Here is a 12,398-nt window from a genome sequence, read left to right as displayed (position 1 = left end):
AGAGTCTGTCTCAAAAAACAAACAAACAAAAAACATGAATTTTCATAGTAACATTTTTCATAATAGCCAAAAAGTAGAAACCATCCAAATGCCCCATTAACTGGTGATGAATCAGCAAAATGCAATGTAGTCAGATATGGAATATTATTTGGCCATAAAAAGGAATGAAGTACTGATAAATGCTACAACATTAATAACCTTGAAAACATTTTGCTAAGTGAAAGAAGCTGGTCACAAAGGACCACATAGTGCATGATTCCATTTATATGAAATGTCCAGAGTATGCAAATCTATTGTCACAGAAAGTAGATTAGTGGTACCTAGGACAAGGGGTAGGGATGGTGCAAATGAGTAGGAGGACTGCAAATGAGTAGGAGGTTTCTTTTGGGGTGATAAAAATATTCCAAAATTGGCTGGGCATGGTGACTCATGCCTGTAATCCCAGCACTTTGGGAGGCTGAGGTGGGCAGATTGCTTGAAGCCAGGCGTCAAGACCAGCCTGGATAACATGGTGAAACCCCAACTCTAGAAAAAATACAAAAAATTACTGTGGTGTGGTGACGCAGTCCTGTAGTCCCAGCTACTCAGGAGGCTGAGGTAGGAGGATTGCTTGAGCCCAGGATGCAGAGGTTGCAGTGAGCCATGATTGCACCACTGCACTCCAGCCTGTGTAACAGAGTGAGACCCTGTCAAAAAAAAAAAAAAAAAAAAAATTCCCAAATTGATTGTGATGATGGTTGCAACACTCTGTAAACATACTAAAAATCACTGAACCTTGTATTTTAAATGTATACATTTTATAGTATATAAATTATATCTCAATAAAGCTGTTAAAATTTCAATTCATGATAGTGAAAGAACATGATTAAAATACATTTGATTATTTCAACCAGTCTTTGAAATCTAAAGAAATAATACACATGTAAACAAGAAAACTTCATAAATCAAGGTAGGTAGTTTGCTGCTCAGAAATGACAAGGTTATAATAAGAAGAGAAAGCAGATTTTTGAAAACCACAAGAAACAACCACAAAGTTACATGCTGGTCAGATAGAGGGTAGAAGAGATAATTTGAGTAAGAATCTATAGCATGCCTCTAAAAAAATCTTTATTTTGCTATGATCCATATTTGGCTTTTAAAGACTACGTATTTAACATGATTTTGGAATATAACATATTTCTGGCAAGGAGACAAGCAAATTAGCTACAACGGTATGGTAGCTAATCTTTGAAAATGGCCCTGGTACCTGATATACTTCCTGTTGTTTATGTCTTTATGTAATCCTCTCCCATATAGACTTTGGATTGATCCTGTAACTCATTTTTAAAAATTACTAAGAATCGTAATGAGATTTAAGATATCACACAAAATTTGGAGCTATGTACATACAAAAGGCTTATGCACTTTTTGTATGTTTGAACATTTTTGTATGCTTTTGCTTTGTTTTAACCAATAGAATACACTGAAAGTGACACAGTACAAGTTCTGGACCCAAGCTTTAGGACTACCTAACAATTTTGGCTTTTGTACTTCTGAAAACAGTCCTGAACTGCCATGTAAGAAGTCTGGCTGCCGGGCATGGTGGCTCACGCCTGTAATCCCAGAACTTTGGGAGGCTGAGGCAGGAGGATCAAGAGGTCAGGAGTTCAAGACCAGCCTGGCCAACATGGTGAAACCCCATCTCTACTAAGAATACAAAAAAAATTAGTCAGATGTGGTGGCGAACGCCTGTAATTCCAGCTACTCAGTAGGCTGAGGCAGAAGAATTGCTTGAACCCGGGAGGCGGAGGTTGCAGTGCGCCAAGATCACGCCATTGCACTCCAGCCTGGGCGAAAAAAGTTAGACTCCATCTAAAAAAAAAAAGTCTGGCTATTCTACTGGAGAGATCATGTGAAGAAGTGACTTGGAGAAGCAATGCAAAATGGAAGAGGCCCCGAGACTGCATGGGGAAAGACCCAGGCATCCCAGCAGCCCAGCCTTCCAGTCATCCTCACCAAGACACCAGATGTGGGAGTGTGCCATCATGTATGTTCCCCCAGATGACTGCAGCCCCATCTGGCATCACCCGGAACAGAAGAACTGCCCAGCTGAGCCCAATCAATCCAGAGAATCATGAGAGACAATACAATGGTGCTGTTTTAAGCCACTGAATTTTGGAGTGGTTTGTTATGCAGCTATAAATAACTGAAATGTATATTTTTGTTTTGTTTTCTCTAAATCTCCTAATCCACAGGTGTTTGTGGGCTTTGCTATTCTTAGGGCTCTTCAATGAAGAAATTGTCACAATTTTTTATCCTCAAAACTTTTTATTTGGAAATAATTTCAAACTTACAAAAAAAGTTGCAAAATAGAACACAGACCTTCTATATGCCCTTCACCTAGATCCTCCACTTATTATTTTTTCTGAATCATTGGAGAATAATTTGTGATGCCTTATTACCTTTTAATATTTCAATTTGGATTTCTTGAGTGCAAGGATATAGTACAACAATTCAGATTGATAAATTAACATTGATCTAATAATGCCACCTAATCTACAGACCCAATTTAAATCTCACCCATTGTCCGAAAAGAGTCCCTTACAGGTCCAGGATCCAGTCTAGGATCACGCGTTGCATTTAGTTGTCACATCTCTTTAGTCTTCCTCAGTCTGGAACTGTTTCTCATTTTCTTTCTTTCTTTCTTTTTTTTTTTTTTTTGAGAAGAGTCTCGCTCTGTCACCCAGGCTGGAGTGCAGTGGCGCGATCTCGGCTCACTGCAAGCTCCGCCTCCCGGGTTCACGCTATTCTCTTGCCTCAGCCTCCCGAGTAGCCGGGACTACCTGCGCCCGCCACCACGCCCAGCTGATTTTTTGTATTTTCAGTAGAGACGGGGTTTCACCGTGTTAGCCAGGATGGTCTCGATCTCCTGACCTCGTGATCCGCCCGCCTCGGCCTCCCAAAGTGCTGGAATTACAGACGTGAGCCACTGCGCCCTGCCCTTTTTCTTTTGAGACGGAGTTTCGCTCTTGTTGCCCAGGCCGGAGTGCAGTGAGGCGATCTTGGCTCACTGCAACCTCCACCTCCCGAGTTCAAGCGATTCTCCTACCTCAGCCTCCCAAGTAGCTGGGATTACAGGCATGCACCACCACGCCTGGCTAATTTTGTATTTAGTAGAGACGGGGTTTCACCATGTTGGTCAGGCTGGTCTCGAACCCCTGACCTCAGGTGATTCACCCACCTCGGCCTCCCAAAGTGCTGTGATTACAGGTGTGAGCCACTGTGCCCAGCCGTTTCTCATTTTCTGAGTTCTCTTTCATGACCTTGATAGTTTTGAAGAGCCCAGACCAGTTACTTTTGAGAATTTCCTTCAATTTGGCAGGTGGGGATTGTTTAATGTTTATAATTTATGCATTTGGCAGGAATATCACAGGAATAATGCTGTGCTAGTCTCAGTGCAGCATACCAGAAGGCACATGATGTAGACTTGTTCCATTAATGGTGATGTTAACGTTTATCATTTAGATAAGATGGTGTTCGCCAGGTTCTCCATTTTAAAGTAATTAGTAATTATTTTGTGGCAAGAATCTTTGAATGCTATCATGTAAATCTTGTTTCTCATCAAACATTGACCAGTTTTAGCATTGATTAATGATTCTAACCTGAATATTGTTACTCTGATGATTACCAAATGGGAATTTTCTGTCTTATTCCTTCTAGATTTATTAGGTGGGATAGAGTTTCCTTTCTCTCCTATTAATTATTGATATCAGTATGGACTCAAGAATCCTTTTTTATTCACAGAGTTACAATCTGTTATTATCATTATTTATCTTGATATTGAAATTGTCCCAGGCTTGGCCAGTGGGAGTCCCTTTAAGCTGGTTACTGTCTCACAGACGTGTGCCCTTCATTCCTTGAGCATTTCTTTACTTTCTGATGTCATAAAATGTTCCAAGCCCATCCTTGTATTCTCCCTACTTCAGCCCTGGAGTCAGCCATTTCTTTAAGGAGCCCTGGTTCCTTTTAGCAGATAATGGTATTTAGAAACCAAGATCTTAATATGTTTGTTGTTATCAGAATGTCATTGCTTCTAGTCCATCTCAGTGGACAGAACTAGCATGTGCGCGCGCGTGCGTGCGCGCACACACACACACACACACACACACACACACACACCCCCCATATTTGTTGTCTACCTAATCAGACTCTGATACTGATACCTCTAATCCCTATGCAACACTAGAGGGTATTTTCTAGGCTTCCCAGTTTCCATATTTGTACCTCCTTTCTTTGACAGTGAGAAATGTGTATTCATTTATTTGCTTCATCCTGGACATGCTGACCTCCATCCCTCACTGGGCACCAAGGGAAAGCTCAGCACCAGTGAAGGGGAAGAGGGAAAAAAGGCTTTTTCCCCCTTCAATGTGTCAGAAACTTAAGCAGTATATGTTGGCAAACATTTCTGTTTATTCAACTATTTTGACCAAGTTGTTTGCAGACCATTTTTTTTTTTTTGAGACGGAGTCTTGCTCTGTCACCCAGGCTGGAGTGCAGTGGCATGATCTTGGCTCACTGCAACCTCTGCCTCTGGTTTAAGCGATTTTCCTGCCTCAGCCTCCTGAGTGGGTGGGATTACAGGCACCCGCCACCACGCCCGGCTAATTTTTGTATTTTTAGTAGAGACGGGGTTTCCCCATGTTGGCCAGGCTGGTCTTGAACTCCTGACCTCGTGATCCACCTGCCTCGGCCTCCGAAAGTGCTGGGATTACAGGCCTGAGCCACCTCACCCGGCCCATTCATTCTTAAGTAATCGTAGGCCGGGTGCGGTGGCTCACGCCTGTAATCCCAGCATTTTGGGAGGCCGAGGCGGGTGGATCATGAGGTCAGGAGATTGAGACCATCCTGACTAACATGGTGAAACCCCGTTTTTACTAAAAATACAAAAAAATTAGCCGGGCCTGGTGGCGGGCGCCTGTAGTCCCAGCTATTCCAGAGGCTGAGGCAGGAGAATGGCTTGAACCCGGGAGGCGGAGCTTGCAGTGAGCCAAGATGGTGCCACTGCACTCCAGCCTGGGCAACAGAGCAAGACTCCGTCTAAAAAAAAAAAAAAAAAAAGGCCGAGCGCGGTGGCTCACGCCTGTAATCCCAGCACTTTTGAAGGCCAAGGCGGGCAGATCACGAGGTCAGGAGATTGAGACCATCCTGGCTAACATGGTGAAACCCCGTCTCTACTAAAAATACAAAAAATTAGCCGGGCGTGGTGGCAGGCGCCTGTAGTCCCAGCTACTCAGGAGGCTGAGGCAGGAGAATGGCGTGAACCCGGGAGGCGGAGCTTGCAGTGAGTCGAGATCGCGTCACTGCACTCCAGCCTGGGTGATAGAGCCAGACTCCGTCTCAAAAAAAAAAAAAAAAAAAAGAAAAAGTAGAAGCAAGTTTGTTTAAATGCTCTGTATATTATCGTTTACTAAAAGCTTAGCAAACTAGATTTCCAGCAGCATCTCTGAAAGCAGCGGAAAGATGTGATTACGAGTTGGAAAGAGCTGGCTTTAATTTCTATGTCTAACACTTCGGGTATCAACCTTGGGCAAATTTCCTAATTTCTCTGAAATACAGTTTCCTTTTGGAAAATGGAGATTAATGAAAGACATAATTGTTTTCAGGATTAAATGAGACCATGTATGTGCAATGGATTGTTTTTGATAGACACTGGACCTTGAGATTTTAAAAGCAGAATAAAAACTGTTATTTAGAAGTTACAAGCAGTTCCTCCCTGCTAAGTGAAGATTTGGATACACATCAAAAGTCCACTGTTCTCTGTTCTGGGAGAGCCACCACTTTGTGTTTAAATTATGCAAATATACATGAAGTGTCCACCCATTGTTCTTGAGAGAAAATTGAGTACGGTAAAATAACTGAAATACAGTTGTTTTAGGTCAAGAAATTATGTGTTTGATCATATAAATTGGGTGTATCTTTTCACAACTTTGAAGGGGAATCTGTTCTTTCCTTTATGAATTTAGGCTGTGTTATGCCCCTACATTGTTGCTTCTTCTTGGAGAGATTTTTTCCCCCTATTGTTTATGAAGGAACCCTGAGGACTGTAGGAGGGGCCACAGGCATGAATTTTACTTCATGGTGGAGGGAGGCTGTACACAGTGACTGCTCTGGGCTATTCCCTTCGCGTGGTATTTTTTTTTTTAAGACTAAATAATCCAGAATGTATTGATGCTGAATGTGTTAGTCTGAGTCCTCTTAAAAGACAGAATCAAGATGGCGTTAAATGTGCAAGGAATGTATTAGGGAATATGCCTGTGAGAGAAAATGGGGAGGGAACCAAGACAGACCGAGATAGTCATTTTTCATGCTGTGGATGAAAAAATAAAGACAGCTGGACTCTAGAGACAGGGAATGAAGCAAGTGCCCATGAGAGCAAGAGGCCCCAGCAGAAGATGCCGAAATAGAAGGTATTTTCCTTAGCACTTGACCACTTCCTTTTTCTTTTTGTTCTGACTCTTATGAGGCTGGGCTGCAACTCCTTGAATGGTGCGAGATACTCTTCTCTCTGTGCAATACATGGCTTTTTGTTTAAAGTCATCTGATTTCTAAGACGGCCACATGTGGGACAGAGTAGCTATGGGGAGAGCAACACCCCGTTTCCTGACACTAGAGTGTGGGTAACCATGGAGAGAACCAGTGGGAAACAGTAGGGTCTCCTGCAGTGGTCATCTCATGAGGGTCCCTGAGAGAGTCCACAGGGAGAGGAGGCCAGAGCGGCAGAGTCTTACAGATCTATTCCTGACACCTCAATAGATAACTTCTCCCAGCAGGTCACACTGAGAGGTGACTTCTGGCAATTAGAGGAATGAGTATTGAGTCATTGTTTTAGTATTAATGGAAATATGACTGAAATTTGTGGTACGGTACTAGGCTAAAGCCAGGCATTTTGGTTGCCCAGGTAAAATACTTGCTTCACAACAAGACTACAGTCAACACTGATTACTTCTTGCCCACTTTCCAAGATTCTCTGTCATTCCATAAAATACCATGTTCCAGAGTCACTTTATTTATAAATCCACTCGAATTTTTGGAGCAATCATTCCTGAGCACACTTAGTGTAATGCAAAGGTCCCCCTTGCTTGGAAGAATAAATCACATTTTAGAAATATTGCTAGGTGGATTATGGTCTGTCATTATTAGATCATGGGGCTCTAAAGCACTCTAATTATAAATATATTTAGAAGATGTAATAAAATAAAAATAAAACCTTTTTTAAAAAAGCAAATTTTGTATAGATCACATACTGAAAGGAAAACAAAAACTCCTTTGAGCTGGTTTTAATTTCTCTGTCTAACACTTAGGGCAGCAACCTTGGGCAAATTTCCTAATTTCTCTGAAATACAGTTTCCTTTTGGAAAATGGAGATTAATGAAATACATAATTGTCTTCAGGATTAAATGAGACCATGTATGTGCAATGGATTGTTTTTGATAGACACTGGACCTTGAGATTTTAAAAGCAGAATAAAAACTGTTATTTAGAGTTACAAGCAGTTCCTCTCTACTAAGAAGTGAAGATTTGGATGCACATCAAAAGTCCACTGTTATTTAGAAAATTAGAAAATTTTGTAACATATTTATCATAATATCCCAAATTACAGTGCTGTGTTATCCTCAAAATGAGTTCCCAAATACAAATACTAGATGTGTACCTGATGCCAGAGGGGGTGTGTTGTGGTGATGGGTAAAAGGAAGCAATAGCCCTCTTTCTTGGGTGATTTTAATGCCTTTCTCTTCTTCCTAAGCTGGTACAAACCATCTAGTATACTCTGGATTTTCTTTTTCTTCTTCTTTTTAAAAATTTAATTTAATTTAAAAATTTTTTTCCTTTTCCTCCTCTTCCTAATTTTTGTTTATTATTTATTTATTTTTAGAGATAGAGTCTCACTATATTGCCCAGGCTGGTTTCAAACTCCTAGGCTCAAGCAATACTCCCACCTCAGCCTCCCAAGTAGCTGGGACTACAGGTACCTGCCACCATGCCCAGTTCTAGATACTCAGGTGAGGGACATAGCTAAGACTGGGAAATAGCAACATGCATTAACCAGAGCTCTTTAGACTGCAGATGGGGGAATCCTAACTTAACCTAATTAAAGCCAAAGGGAATTTATTGGTTTCTATATTTGGGTGGTTCAGGGTAGTCTCTGACTTTGAGTATAACTGGACTCAGGAGCTCAAACAATTGTTCAAATCTAACCCTCTCTCCCAATCTTTGTGCCATGCTTCTCACAGTGATTTGGTCTCATTTTTTTCTTACTCCAGACTTCTGGGGAAAATGGCTCCAACAGTTCCAGTTTCACATCTTTCAAGGTTAGTAACTCCAATGGAGAATTGTTCTTTCTTAATACCCGTATATTAATTTCTGGGCAGGATTCTGATGGGCTCTTCTAGGGTTACATGTCTATTCTTGAATGGTTGACTGTCACCAAGGAGGTAGGATACAATGATTGGCTAATCCTGGGTCATATTCATTTCACTTTGATAATGTTGCAGGGGAGGCGGTTAGAGAAAAGAGATTCCTGTATTTAGGAGCCCTACAAAGTCGTATGAAGTATGAGAGGATGTCTGTCCTACTGCCTTAGCCTCCCTAGTAGCAAGGAACACAGGCATGCACCACCACACCTGGCTAATTTTTAAATTGTTTTGTACCGATGGGGTCTCACTACGTTATCCAGGCTGTTTTCGAACTGCTGGCCTCAAATGATCCTCCTGCTTCGGCTTTGCAACGCATCAATCTAGAATTGTTTACCTTTGGCCTTTTCTATGCCTCAGTTTATTGGGCTAATAACTATAATTTGTTCAAGTTTGTGAGTATTTTTTGTTTAGCCCCAAATTTCATGATAACATCGTCTTGCTTTTTCTTTCCACAGCATTTGAACTTGCTTTCTAGACCCCTTTGCTCAGTAATATTTATGCAAATATTATACCTATACCTCACTGGCCCATGAATAGAACAGTTTTAAGATAAGACCTCTTTGAAGCAACACACATGCCAATGAAAAGCCCAATTTGGCAGAATGAAGATTAAAAAGAGCTAGAATCCTTGAAGACCAATCAGTTGAATTAAAGTCACCCATTGTCAATCTCCAACCTTTCGCCTATGTAAGGACAATAAATCTTTATTTGTTTATACTTTCATGCATATTTCCCATTTACAATAGAGTTCATTCCTTTGCGTAGATATCATTTTCCTTCTGTTTGAAAGATTTCCTTTAACATTACTTATAATGCATGCACACTAGTTACAAAGTTTTTTAGCTTTCTGCATCTGAAAAAGTTTTCTTTGCCTTCATTTTTCTTCCCTTCTTTTTCACAGGTGTTGATATCTTCATTTTTGAAAGGTAAAATGTTCATGGAATTCTAGGTTAACAGCTTTGTTTTGTTTTGTTTCTGTTTTTTCTTTGAGTACAGTCATGCACTGCAAGACAACATTTCAGTCAATGACAAACCTCATATACAACAATCGTCCCATAAGATTAGATTATAATACAATATTTTCACTGTACCTTTTCTATGTTTAGATATGCTTAGATACACAAATATTTATCATTGTCTTATACTTGCCTGCAGTATTCAGTACAGTAACATGCTATACAGGTTTGTAGCCTAGGAGTAATGGCCATACTGTAAAGCCTAGATGTATAGTAGACTATACCATCCAGATTTGTGTAAGTACACTTTATAATGTTTGCACAATGAAGAAATTGCCTACGAAGTATTTCTCAAAACATGTCCCCATTGTTAAGTGATGCATGCCTGTACTTGTAAAGATGTCACTCCACTGACTTCTTGGTTTCATCGTTTCCCATGAGAAGCCTGCTGTTACTCTTACCTTCTTGGCTTTTATAATTACGTAAGCCAATTCTCATAAGAAACCTCTCTCTATATATGTGTACAGATATATACCTATATAATAATAATCTATCTATCTATCTATCTATCTATCTATCTCCTATTTGTTCTGCTTCTCTAGAGAACTATCACTGGTACAAATATGCTGCTTGATCCCCCATGTATTAAAAGTTTTTTTCCATTCTGGCTCTAGAGAACATGAACTATTTCCACTGCCATCTGATCTCTGTGAGTTATCCCACCTGCTCCTTTCAGATGGTTCTTTTTCCAGCCTTGGGTAGTTTTCTCACATGCATATTCTAAGGAGTGGTCAGTTGAAAATCCAGTGTGATCCTCTGAAAATCTTCAGAGCTCTCTTCATGTGCAGCACTCGGAGCCTCCTTCTGGTACTCTTTATTGTGAATTATACTCTCGTTGAATGCTTAGTACTTTCAGCAACACCTCGTCAGCTCAGGAAGACTGTGGACTCCGGGTTCCTCTTCTCTGAGCTGATGGTAAGTCAGGGCAAACTGAATGCTTGCTTCACTAGCTTCCCTCTCCTCAGGGATCAACATCATGCACTGCCTGTTGACCAATGTTTGTTGGTGTATTTGCCTTTTTTAAAGTTTTTAGACAAGAGGATAAATCTAGTTTCTGTTACTCTGTCTTGGTCAAGATTGGAAGTCAAATTCCTATTTGATTACGCCAGTTTTAGTTAGATTATCTGCTATTTGCAGCTAAAAACATTCTTTTTTTTTTTTTTTTTTTAAGACAGAGTCTTGCTCTGTCACTCAGGCTGGAATGCAATGGTGTGATCTCAGCTCACTGTAACCTCCACCTCCTGGGTTCTAGCGATTTTCCTGCCTCAGCCTCTGAGTAGCTGGAACTACAGGTGCGCACCATCACATCCAGCTAATTTTTTTCTTTCTTTCTTTTTTTTTTTTGAGACAGAGTCTCGCTCTGTGGCCCAGGCTGGAGTGCAGTGGCGCAATCAGGGCTCACCGCAACCTCTGCCTCCTGGGTTCAAGCAATTCCCTGCCTCAGCCTCCGGAGTAGCTGGGATTACAGGCACCTGACACCACGCCTGGCTAATGTTTGTATTTTTAGTAGAGATGGGGTTTCACCATCTTGGCCAGGCTGGTCTTGAACTCTTGACCTCATGATCCACCCGCCTTGGCCCCCCAAAGTTCTGGGATTACAGGCATGAGCCACCACGCCTGGCCAAAATGATATTATCCAATGATTTCTTTTATTATTTTCTTTCTTTCTTTTTTTTTTTTTTGAGACAGAGTTTTGCTCTGTCTCCCAGGCTGGAGTGCAATGGTGCAATTTTGGCTCACTTCAACTTCCGCCTCCTGGGTTCAAGCGATTCTCCTGTCTTAGCCTCCTGAGTAGCTGGGGTTACAGGTGCATGCCACCACATCCGGCTAATTTTTGTACTTTTAGTAGAGACGGGGTTTCATCATATTAGTCAGGCTGGTCTCGAACTCCTGACCTCAGGTGATCTGCCTGCCTTGGCCTCTCAAAGTGCTGAAATTACAGGCATGAGCCACCGTGCCCGGCTGATTAAGCCACCGCGCCTGGCCAATAATTTTTATATTTTTAGTAGAGACAGGTTTTGCCATGTTGGCCAGGCTGGTCTTAAACTCCTAACCTCAAGCAATCTGCCCGCCTTGGCCTCTCAAAGTGCTGGGATTACAGGCATAAGCCACCACACCTGGCCTGCAGATAAAAACATTCTTAATGGATATATGCCATCTTTGCAGTCATTTAGGTAACTCATATGTGTTTTGACTAAAATGTAATCTTTATGAAGAATAAAATTATTTTAAATGGTGATATACTAAAATCATCAGTAAAAAAGATGACTATAATCATCACTGTATTTGACATTAAAGGTTGCAGTTAATGCAATAAGAAAACAAAACATATGGAAAAAAATATTGGAAATCAAGTGGCAAAGTAAATGTGATTTTTCAGATTATATAATTGTATAACAAGAAAACTTAAGATACTCTACCAAAAATAAAACTTTATGTATAATTAATAAGATAATTTATCTTATGGCAAATTTTAAAATAGCTTTTCTTTAAATCAGAAATAACTTCCTGGAAAGAGGAATGGAAAAAAACCGATTTCAGTTATCAGTAAAGTATGAATACCAACAAATAAACTTATTTTATTGTTATTTTTTGAGACAGAGTCTCACTCTGTCACTCAGGCTGGAGAGCAGTGGCACAATAATGGCTCACTGCAGCCTCGCCCTCCTGGGCTCAGATGATCCTCCTGCTTCAGCCTCCCAAGTATCCGAGACCACAGGTGTGCACCACCACACCTGGCTAATTTTTTATGTTTATTTTTATAGAGACAGGGTCTTCCTATGCTACTGAGGTTAGTCTCAAACTCCTGGGCTCAAGCAATCCTCCCACCTCAGCCTCTCAAAGTGCTGGGATTATAGGCATGAGCCACCATGCCTGATCCAAATAAATTTAATAAGATAGGTACATATCGGCTGGGCACAGTGGCTCA

This window comes from Pongo abelii, chromosome 8, assembly GCF_028885655.2.
Source record: "Pongo abelii isolate AG06213 chromosome 8, NHGRI_mPonAbe1-v2.0_pri, whole genome shotgun sequence".
NCBI classification, from domain to species: Eukaryota; Metazoa; Chordata; class Mammalia; order Primates; family Hominidae; genus Pongo; species Pongo abelii.
Note: the sequence above shows the minus strand (reverse complement) of the source record.